The sequence below is a fragment of the Drosophila simulans genome, chromosome 3R, assembly GCF_016746395.2.
Source record: "Drosophila simulans strain w501 chromosome 3R, Prin_Dsim_3.1, whole genome shotgun sequence".
Classification (NCBI taxonomy): Eukaryota; Metazoa; Arthropoda; class Insecta; order Diptera; family Drosophilidae; genus Drosophila; species Drosophila simulans.
In genome coordinates, this window is record NC_052523.2 from 1,110,483 (window position 1) to 1,122,226 (window position 11,744).

General features: G+C 37.9%; 1 long non-coding RNA gene across 1 annotated transcript; it reads right to left on the reverse strand.

Annotated features, from left to right (window-relative positions):
- Nucleotides 1-506: 506 nt before the first annotated feature.
- Nucleotides 507-8,978, reverse strand: LOC120285060. The gene is made up of 3 exons (XR_005544314.2): nucleotides 8,201-8,978; nucleotides 2,695-4,175; nucleotides 507-2,576 (listed from the first exon to the last, which is right to left on the reverse strand). It is a non-coding gene; the product is annotated as an uncharacterized LOC120285060 (long non-coding RNA).
- Between the last annotated feature and the right edge of the window lie 2,766 nt (nucleotides 8,979-11,744).

Here is an 11,744-nt window from a genome sequence, read left to right on the forward strand (position 1 = left end):
GCAGTCGGCAAATCATAGGTTCTCTCCCTGAGTTTCACTCTCCGCGATGTAAAACGCTCTCTTGTGCGAAATAGTGGGAAATTTTCTGCCTTTTGTTTAGGAAATTTTCGTAGAAATGCAGGGTAAGAGAAGTTTTTCCACGTGCTTTGCCATTTTTACGAATAAATGAGTCATTTGACTGCAGAAATCTGGAGTTGAGGCTTCCACCGATCACTGTAGTATCACCTCTATGCTATGCTTCCCAGTTTTCCATTAATCAAAAAGACATTAAAAAAAAACTATTGTAAAATCGATCTACTGACTTGGGTCTTTAAAATTTGTTTGAATATATGGAAAGCGCCTTATTAATTTAATTTATCTTCAGTTGTAATTTGTATTCCTGAATTCCATTTCCGTTTTTTTTTTAATGCTGTTCTTAATTAAAACCGACTTCTCACTTTGACACTTAATTACCAGAACATAATTAAGAATTTCAAAGGTTCAAACACACAAGTACATACAACTATTAATTTATTCTTTAAAATATTAAAAAATGTTGTGGTACCTTAGTTCAGCTTAACAAAATATTTATTAAATAATAACAATTTCATATTAAAAAAAATTCATTGTCTTCGTAATTCATGCCATTAAACATATAATAAAATACTGCAAGAAGAAAATTGTATGGCAAATTTTAGTGATGTCGATTTTGATGGTGTACTTAATTAATATTCTTAAGTTACATTATAGCACAAGATACATTAAGTAACAATGGCACCAACAACTTCAAAAATTTCCTATATCAAATTGCTTATATCCGTTACTAGTATAAAGTATTTTTTTTTTGAGTTGGATCAATTTAGTATTAAAATTCTGGTATTTAAAATAGGTATACTATATTCGATGAAAATTACCTCAATATAAATATTCTTCATCAGCATCACTAAAAATACTACACAAGATCCGACAAAATGGATTTGGGTAGATATATGTACAACTTTTTATATATTGTATGCCTTTTCTATTTAGACATTAGCTTTTAATTAAACCGGTGTCTGTATTATATTGAACCATTTAACTTCTGATATAAATTTGGATACCTAATGGTTTATCATTTAAATTAATTATTCATACCGCGCATCCGTGTGTCCTGAACGTGTGTAATTAATCTCATACGTGGATAATGTATTTCGTTTTGTTGTCATTGCAAATTAAATTTCAAAAATGAGATAATTGGCACAGAAGCGAGTGCCGCTTACTCTGCGATTGTATTCGCTTTTCATTAAGAGCTTAAGCGGAATTGTGCTGAAATACAGTCTGAGAAAGTCTCGGTTTACAAATCAGAATTTATAAAGTCATTTCAAATTGTATGTCAAGCCTTAAGTAAACCTATTGTTGAAAGGAAGAATATAAAATAAAAGTTTTGAAAAATAAAAAGTACTGTTAATTTGCTTGTCAGGAACGATAATGAAAGTAACATGCCACAAATTGAATCACTGTGCGTTATTTCCGGCTTAAAACGCTTTATACATACATGCATACATACATGTATACCTGTGAGGAAGAGTCATGTTGGTTGATTGTGTAAGTATCTGCCAGGTAATAAAATTAACCGGCGGCAGTTCATGTCATGTCGCTCATTGTTGTGCGGCATTCGTTCTGATTTCCCGTGGCGCTAAAGTAGATTTACTGGGACAAGGCTCTAAGCAAATAAGGCCACCTTGCGTCCTGAATGAATTAATATCAGCATCTGCTCGTTTTTAAATCGGCAAAATGTAAAGATATGCGTTTATTTGCATAATCGCAAAAACCATGCAGCCTGGCAGGATAATTCCGCTGTCCCATGACTCCACGAAAGCCGCTGACACTGCAGCTCAGCAGTTGCGCGTAAAATTAAAAGCTGATACGAGGCACGAAATCCGCAAACGTGGCATCCTCATACGGGTCAAAGGACAACGGTAACCAACACTCACTCGAAATGTTTGGAAACATATATATTGTGTCGCTACAATGTATTGCAGGGGAAGTCGAGGGGGTGAGGAGCTGGAAACAAGAGCCGCTTTTGATTGCCGCCCGCCACTTGATATCAACGTATGTCGGATGATTCGACAGAGAAGTACCCTGTGCTCTGAAATCGAATATTTGATTTTGCTACGATTTTTATTCAAAACATACTCGTAGATGTATCGTCCACATAACGTATATGTAGATATTATTTCACTAACCGAGTTTATCTGGTCATGGGCGTGTCTCGGGAGCTATAAACGCTAGAAATGCTTGTGATGAAGCACTCAGATCTTAGTGGTACCAACGTCATATCTTCCCGGAGCCGACCAGGTAGGTAGGTATGTATCGAGTATCGATAAAGTTATTTATAAGACCCGCGTTCACCGTGAACACCCGACCAGTAAGGGGTATGGACTCAACGGAGGTAGGGGAATGCTCTCGCGTGCTGCTGTGTGCTATTATTCCCACGGGTCCTTAGACAATATTTGCCTAGCACACACACCTGGCTTCCTCTGCTGCTCCTGGGACGAGTCTCACAGCAGAGGTAAGGCACATGGCTTCGTATTAAGTATCGGCATGCCGCCCCAGCTCTGCGCGGGAAGTCGAGTTATTTAGTTACGGGATTGCAAATGAATGTTCTTTTTGTGTTCATATCGATATATCATATATGTATATGAACTCGCGCGTGTGTGATGACATCTCACTCACTTATTAAATGGGTATTGACATTGACATTTTCCCGCGATGAAATGAATTCAATTCGATTGTGGTGCAGGAAACAAGAAAAGGTCAACCGTAAAATTTCCGAAAATATTCATAGCAATCTGGTAAGGCTAGACGACTGTGTGTACGTACATGTAAGAGATCTGGTTTAAATTGAAAAGAGAAATAAAAAAGATATGCATGTTTCGGATTATTTGACAATTTTGCAAAAGTTTTCGATACAAATGTTGAGATTTCCTGGAAATCTGTACAAATGAATTTATATCCACGTTTTTATGGAAAAAAAGTGAATGAATTCGATAGTCGATATATTACCATTTTATAAATGAAATAAATTTGTTATCACTCATATAAAATTATATTATAAACACTCTTTGATATTTATGCCCATTACTCGTAGAGTAATAGGGTGTACTAGATTCGTTAAAACTATGTAACAGGTACAGGGAAACGGTTTCGACCATATAAAGTATATCCTTAATCGGGATCAATTCCCGAGCTGGTACTAACGCCAAAAAGTGAGATTAAGCATGCTGATTCCAGATACATGGACGCAGCGCGAGTATATGAAACTGCACTTATTTTGTATCTGAAGGATTTATCTTCTTTATGTGTACGATTTAAAACTGCCAATGAAGCCGAAACTAATGGGTGCTACGCACGATTAATGACTCGCACCTTTCTCTGCTAATATAATTACACTCTTCACCTGTCCCATCGCGATGGCATCTGTGACTAAAATCTTGCCACAGCTCTGTGTTGGCTTCAACTCAATCTCTGTAAATAAGTTGCTAAGGGCTGATGATTGGGGTGCACATGTTGCCGCTGGAGGCAACTGGCTGACAGGCTGAAATTTATTACATGGGTTTGCTGCCTAACTCTAATAGCCCAGGGCTTTGTTATTGTTTGAGATGCTTAGGATAATGCCGGGAAATCCAAGGCGAGTCCTGAGAGGGCAGCAGCTGCTCATCGGAATTTATTCTGCAGAACAATGTGCCGGCGCACTTGGCCACTTAGCGGTACTGTTCCTAGCTGGGTATTAATTAAATTTGCATTGACTTTAAGACGCCCTTGAGGGTGACGATAAGAGTCGATAAGGAAGGAAGCCTCAACTCGCAATTAGGAAAAGGATCCTTTTGCTTGACTGACAACCGGTTTTGTTCATCATCTTCGCATCATCCTGCTATTGTCTGGCTGGCTTTGTCAAAGTTGTTCCCTTCTGGCCGAAATCCAATCACGTTTTGTGTGAGCCGCGAATCGAATTCCATTAACGAAATTTCGTCAAACATTTAAGAACGCATACCAACAGTACCCCGCTCAAATGCTCCGTATGCTGTGTCTGCATCTTTATTTTCATAATTTTGCATGTTGCCACATGTGACGATGGATTCGCACTCGCACTCGTATTGCTGAAAGTTCAATCTATGCAAATTTCTGTAGCTGAAGATGTGGCGCCGACATCACAACTGAAATATAAAAATCCAGAGAGAACGATAAAGTCTCTAAAAATCACTTGAAATATCGATTCATATTGGCGAAAATAAAAACCAAACATATTCGAATTGGAAATTCTGGGATAGACTGCGTGTGGAGTATCTGATGTATCTGAGTAACGGGTATCTGATAGTCGATGAAATCGTTCTATCTTGTTCTCTTCCGTTTCTGTGTCAGCTTTATAAAGTGGTTCGATTTTAATTAATTTTAACGTTTTGATTCGTTTTTGACCTCAAGTTTAATGTTACTATTGCTTGCCAAATCGTTAAATTTCTGCTTGCTCCTCCATGCCCATTGCATATCTGCACCTTTTAAAATTTCCATTACACGAGTGTATTTGCTTTAAACTAGGCTATACTATAGACTATAGTTTCCCATGGCAGGAGAAAACCTTATGAATTTAAAAGTCTTCAGAAATAGTGCAATCCGTGAATCAAATTGTATTGTTAATGTAAAAACCAAAGAGAACGCTATAGTAAAGTTCCAGACTATCAGATTCCCCTTACTCAGGTAGTGGAAGTGCGAAAAAGATCTTCAACATTTTTCTGGCCTGTTCATAGAAGTTTAAAAGAGAAATAAAAATATGAAAATATATCAAAACATATATCAAACATAAGCGTGGCAGTTTTGGGGGGTTGTTGGTCGTAGGACTGGGCGTGGCAAAAAATTTGTTGGCAAATCAATAAAAATTTACATATATGAAAAAATATCAAAAATTTTTAAAAAAGTGTGGGCGTGGCTACTTTTGGCGGTTTGTGGGCGTTAGAGGGCGTGGCGGCATCTATGTGTCCGGAAGCTGCATCTTAATTTCAAAATTCTAGACAGACAGGCAGACTCACAGGACAGATCGACTCGCTTATTGATTGTGATCAAGAAAATGTATAACTTCTATGGTCGGAAGAGCTTACATACTTTTCAACGAATCTAGTATACCCTTTAAATCTACTAGTAACGGATATAAAAAAAACTGATCTATATTAAACACTTTTTGTAAACATTTTAATAAATACGAACACTTATATGTACTTATGCTATCCTGCTATCCTGCTCACGAGTAAGTACATATACATATACTGTATGCGGTCCGAAAATGTTCATTTTCCCTATTGCACTCTTTTCAGCAAAACTTTGCTAGTTAAAGGTATAAAGAGTCTTCAGGCCGATTAGAGTTCCCAAATCACAGATAATAGAAATAAATGTTAGTCTTGTGGCCCACGGATCAATTTTTATTCATATTTGACAAAATCTTAATTAAACTTTTGAAAAATTTGCCAATACTTCTGCATTTAGGCCGCTTTCCAAACACATGCTTTCATATATAGCATATTTTAAACTCTGTATACTTTATTTAAAGCCGGTAAAGCTCAATTTGAACCTGCTATGAATTATTTTGACCAGTTTGTTTTGGTCTACGTTTGAAATAGAGAAATGCGGGTAACTGCGGTTTTCATTCGGAAATAGAAATGGAATCGGATCTGCATAATCAAATGCAATTACGCATCGATACTAAAACAAGAGGGACCATAATGGGGGTTGAAATAGTGGGAAATCATTGTTAAAATTTAAAATCAACAAATGCGTCGATTAAAATATTTTGCAAGTGCATTTTCAACGCTTGACTATATTTGGTGATATTTTTAAACTCATTGACTTAAAATATTTGCCTAAAGAATTTTGAATTTAATTTATAAGCAGACCAAGTGTGGTGTCAGTCCCTCGTTTTATCTTATTCAATATACATACTTTAAATTTACGCGCTATCGTGACTTAAATGTCCTCGTCCGAAGAATTTGCCAATGTCTTTAAGGGATTCAAGAAACTGGGTTTACAGAAAAAGAAGAGAGAACGCTTCGAGTTCCCCGACAATCAGATACCCGGTACTCAGCTAGTGGAATAAGAAATTGCAAACTTATTGTGGCTTATGTCGAATCATTGCCATAAAAATGTTTGAAATCTTCTCCCTTGCACTCCCGTCCCATTAATCATCTAGTAACGGGTAACTGATAGTCGAGGTACTCGACAATAGCGTTCTCTTTTGTTTTAACTCAGAGTATAGGCGGTTTAGCAACGCGTAGTTTGGAATTGGGGCCGCAGCCATTAGCATTCTTGGGCATCACACATAAAATGCACTTAATTGTCCTTGGCCATCAACGGGCTGTGTGGCACGTAAGAAGGGTGTGTGTCCTTCGTGGAGGGAAAACAATGAATGATGTGGGAAGGCGCCAGATAGCAACACAGCATTCGGGGCACAGCCGGCAGAGCTTTAAATGTTTCAAGCCCCCGGAATGGTTTAGCTTTAAAGGTGCAGTGCATCTAGCAAATTAAATGTTATATGATACTTACATTAAATACGTTCATACGGACGGACATAGTCATATCAAATCGTCTATTTATCATGATCAATTCCTTTTCCTTCTACCTGTCACACTTGTCTGCTAATGAAACTATTTAAGTGTAGCCAAAAAACTTATCTTTTTCAATTTTAAAAAGTCGTAGTTAATGCATAGCTGATTTGCTGCGAATAGATTCAAATTTGGACCGATGTAAAATTAGGTACCAGGATTAAGCGTTGCAGAACTCTAAACTTCTATCTCAAAAACAACAAATATTTGCTGCATTTACCGAGCTTCAGCATAAGGCCACTTTTTCTTGGAAAGAAATGTTAATAATGGTACTGGGTCAACTTTGGTGATCGGTAGATCGAAAACTTGTAAGTTTGCTTACTCGTTTTTACTGAAGACATATCCATTACTCTCTGTAATTGTGATTCAGTTAGTTTCGTGGCGTGTCTGAACTACGTTACGTGTGGTTCTTATGAGAAACTTTCAACCGACTGTCCAGAAACAAGACAAACAAGTGCAAACTTTCCGGTAAGTTGAACATAACACAATTTACTTACTCTTTCACGCTGTTAAAAGCCCAATCGCACACCCACATCTTGCCGCAATAAACATTGACATGCACTTAAAAACTTTGTCCACAAATGACTGTCTCTTGTTCCTTTGTAACTGAAATGCACAAGTAAGCCGCAGTGCTTACGACTATGTGTGTATGGTAATGCAACTAAAAAGTCTTTCGAAAAAGTGGTTGTCGATTACAAATTGCTACTGTTGGCATTGGCAGGGCGGAATTTGCAACGTCAAAAATGGATACTAAAATACTTAAAAGAAAGAAAGTGTAATTCTTGTATTTACTTGGAAATTGCACTTTATACAAAACACGAAACCTGTTCATCTTGCACAGCGAATTGAAACTTTGGTTAGTTGGTTGGTCTAACAAGATTTGTAATGACTTAAAAGTGCCCTGAAAGCCAACTAATCGACTACTATTGGTCTTTTCACGAAGAAAGACGAGTGAGCTTACATTCTTTAACTGTGAATTCGAAAGGCTATTTTTTGAACAAACATTTAAGATCCCTTAAGATATTCCATGCAATCCAAGTAACTTTACCTTCATGTTAAACGTTGATCTTATTTTAAAGGCTCGGTGAAATATATGTAAAATGTATAAGGAGGCCTTTTCGACCCAATGAAGCATATAAAATAATGAGCAGGTCGAGACAATCTGGCCTTGTCCGTCTGTCCATTTTAACGTCAAGATCTTTGGTACTATGAACGCTAGAATGTTCAGATTATGCCTGCAGGTAATAGTGACCTAAGCCGCGCAAGATTTTTTTGAACGTTGACATACCCTAACGTCCATCAGCCGCCCAAATCAGTTCTTATTTTAATATTTGTTTTGCCAACATCCCACAAACATACATTTTAAATTAAATTTTCTTGTTACTCGCCAATTTGAAAACAAAATGTTATGTATATGTTGTATTATGTTAGGTTCAGATAGAACCACATCGTGTCACTAACGGAACAGGAAGTTTGCAGATTTCTTAGGAATTATTGCACACTTTAGTTTTTGGTGTCAAAGGACTTCTCGGACTCCCAGATATCAGATAATTTAATTTTGGGTAAATTCTTTCAAGTAAGCGAACTTTTCTTACCATAGTTCATCACGTTCATGCGTTTGTGTTGCGTAGTATTCATCACAAGACTCTTCCTTCCAAAACTTTCACAGAAACAAATTCGATAATTAACTGGGATATTTATCGGGCATGAACAGTGACAGGCCCAGCTTGTTAGGATAATAAACCAGGATACGGACTTCAACGGCGTACCCGACTATGGCCACATATGCCATCACAACGATGTCACAACTGTCCCTTGGAAATCCGTTGAATAGTGCAAAAAATGCCTTTCCATTGAGGTACAATTACGAAAATTTTGAAGTGTGCGCAGGCAGGAGAATAGCTGGCAATGCACTGAATAATGCATGCGTGGGTGGTGCCTGTGCTTTCTCTTCCCCAATTTCTGCCACCCCACGTGAACACGCTTTTATGCACAAATTACCTGTCACTTGTGCTTACGTGGGTGTAGTTGTTAGTTGTGTATGCCACGCGAGTCCACACTATCACACACTCTCGCGCGCTTCTGCGAATGGGCCGAAATCCGGCTCGGAGGACCAAAGGGCTCATGGGCTGGAGGAACGGAAGTGGCAAAAGGGAGGACCAAGGACAGACTTTTGTGACAGCTGCTCGGCCATAAATCTGCACTCTCGAAGAGGGAAAAATGTATGTTCCGCATTTGCCTGCTGATGCTCTTTAACACCCTCTTCCTGCCACACGGCAACTCTCTCTTTTCCATTATAACGAATGTGCAACTGTGCGTGCAATCGTTTAATTAACACGCAATCATCGAACTGCCAGCATCGATGTGGCCAAGTGCACTTAGAAAAGTGCACCTACTAAAACAAGTAATAAGTTAAGTATTTAGGGAAGTTAGGTATTTTTCACAATATCTGGTGGACTGATGAAAAGAACATTACCTCATGAATTTTCTTACCCTAAAGAACGTCACCCAGACCTTTAGAGTATACATAGAAACAGGAGGTATGTATTTTAGTTTTGCCACATACATTTCCCCAGTGTGACATAGTTCGGAATGTACATAGGTGAAAATCCATATATATAATCCAATTTAGTTGACAGGAGTGTGCGGCAAATAGTTCACCAATCCGACCAATCAGTAATGAATGGCAATGACCCTGGGCCACATCTTAGGTATTTGTCGCAGTCGAAATATGGCTGTTCGTTTCTGCCACAAATATCACCGAATCAAGCGCCTGAAAGACCAATTAAAAGTGCTAAGTGCGGATCAATAAATAATTAATGTCCATAGCTGTTGACCGCTGAATGTGACCAAAGTCTATTAAATTGCTGTTTTATTAATCCGGCAAATACAAGTTCCTAGGTGGATAATGGTTGGGCATCACATATCCATCTTGTTTGGTTACGAGGAAAGGCCTTATTTAACATATGTATACATTATCTTGGTTGGGTTTTTAAACTTTAATGCATTTTTAACCGCACAGATGAAGGTCTTCACTCGGGCATTTCATCGTGCCCTACTTTTAAATCAATGAATATTCTTCTGCATTTTCCCTGAAACTTTGGCAGCGAGCAGTGCTGTAAGGTTGAGTTAAATGCAATTATAACTATAGTTAAATTAATAAGGTTGACAACATAATAGGGTTGCAAGAATCTGAAAAAGTCAATGAATGTTTTAATTAAACGTTACTCATAATAGGATGACTGAGCAAACAGCAAAGAGAAAAGTGCAGAAAAATAAAAAGTACGTAAACTATGAAGACTTTTGTTGTCCCGAATCGGAAACAATATTGATCGCAAATAGCCAGAAATTTCTGGGCCGCGGTGACGTGCATTTTGCACTATGGTCCACCCGAATGCGATTGTGTTGATGACAAATCTTTGCGAGCCTCGATTTGAATGCAAAACCTTTGTATAAATCACTGCCTGGAATCGATCCATAAACGTCAACAGTAAATCCGTTGACCTTTTAGGTTGGACCAAAAACAAGGTTGAGGCATGCTGTACGCCGTCATTGTCATCAGCGATTTCAATTCGCCTAAAAGCAAAGAAAATCCCTTGAGGAATCACAAGTAGAAGACCGTATCAACGTCTGCTCTTGAACTTTTCTATTTTGTTTCTAGATGACAAGACTTTTATCAAGTTTTTGCCTTCCACTCTTTCTTTGTGCCTGCGACTTGGAATTGGCGTAATGAAAGGGTTCTGAAAGGAAAATATGTCCGGCTATTGAAAATAAACCAAAGAAATTTTAATAGCAAAAAACGGGTCACGAATGCAATCAGCAAAGTGACTATGATAACTTGATGACCTGACCAAATGCTACCACCGCCACCAGAAGTCCTAGAGTTTAGCCTGCACACTCGGTGGCCTCCATTCCGACGTCTTCAGCAGAGTCCAGATGGTTTGGCAACACAGATAGAAACACACGGTGCATTCAAATACGATGCAGTGCATTTGTTGCGCATTTATTTCACGGTTTTTATAATCAAATCATGTCAAGCGGTATCGCTTGATACCTTGCGGCTTGGCTAGGACTCGACTATCAGATACCGTACCGATACTCACATTGTTCGAATCTGTTTTCGAACCTAAAGTAAGCGATCCAACTCTATTTACTCATGTTTATTATTGCGATGTTAGCTCAGGAAGAATCTATGTTCTGTTCAAAAGATGTCAATGTTAATAAATATCTACCTTTATTGTTACAGTAGTCACCACTAACTTGACATATTTCCTTAAAATGAAATTTCTTCTTCCTTCAATTCTTTTGTCTTCATACCACCGATTAAAAAAAAATTTTAAAAACGATGTCCCCAGCTCTTTGTATTCTGTGCCGCTCAACTGAATAGGTTCGAAAAACCTATTTTACATTTTTTCATCTCACATTGCATCAAATCACTTTTCTTTTGTTCTTAAAAAATGAAACGCAAAAAAGCATCGAAACGATAATTCAGCATTTTGCGTTTATAGTAATATTTTATAAAAGTGACCTCCATTCTAACTTTTCTGAATAGGTTTTCCTCTTATGACTTCACCTTTTTTTTTTGACCGTATGATTAAAAGAGTTAATGCGGCCGATTGCCAAAATGACGGAAAAAATATGCATCGCATGGACAACTTACGAACTAGGGAAGAAGGAAGTGTAAATTTAAATTTAAAAATTGTTTAAAAGTGTGGGCATGACCGTTTTTCGCGTTTTGTAGGTGTGAGAAGGGGCGTGACCAAAAGGTTATTATTATTCCGATAGAAATTGACAAGACAAACCATAAAACGAAATAAAATTTAAACATTTTTCAAAAATGTGGGCGTGGCAGTTCTCGGCGTTAGACTGGGCGAAGGACCATTACTAGTGGAGTAAAGATTATATTAGATTCGTTGAAAAGTATGAAACAGGCAGATGAAAGCGTTTCCGACCATATGAAGTATATATATATTCTTGATCAGTATCCATAGCCAAGTCGATCAGGCCATGACCGTCTGTCGAGATCTCAGAAAGAGAGAAACATTAAATTATCTGCCTACTGTTGCCACGCCCGCTCTAACACCCACAAAACGCCCAAAACTGCCACACCGACACTTGTAAATAATTAAACATTTTTAT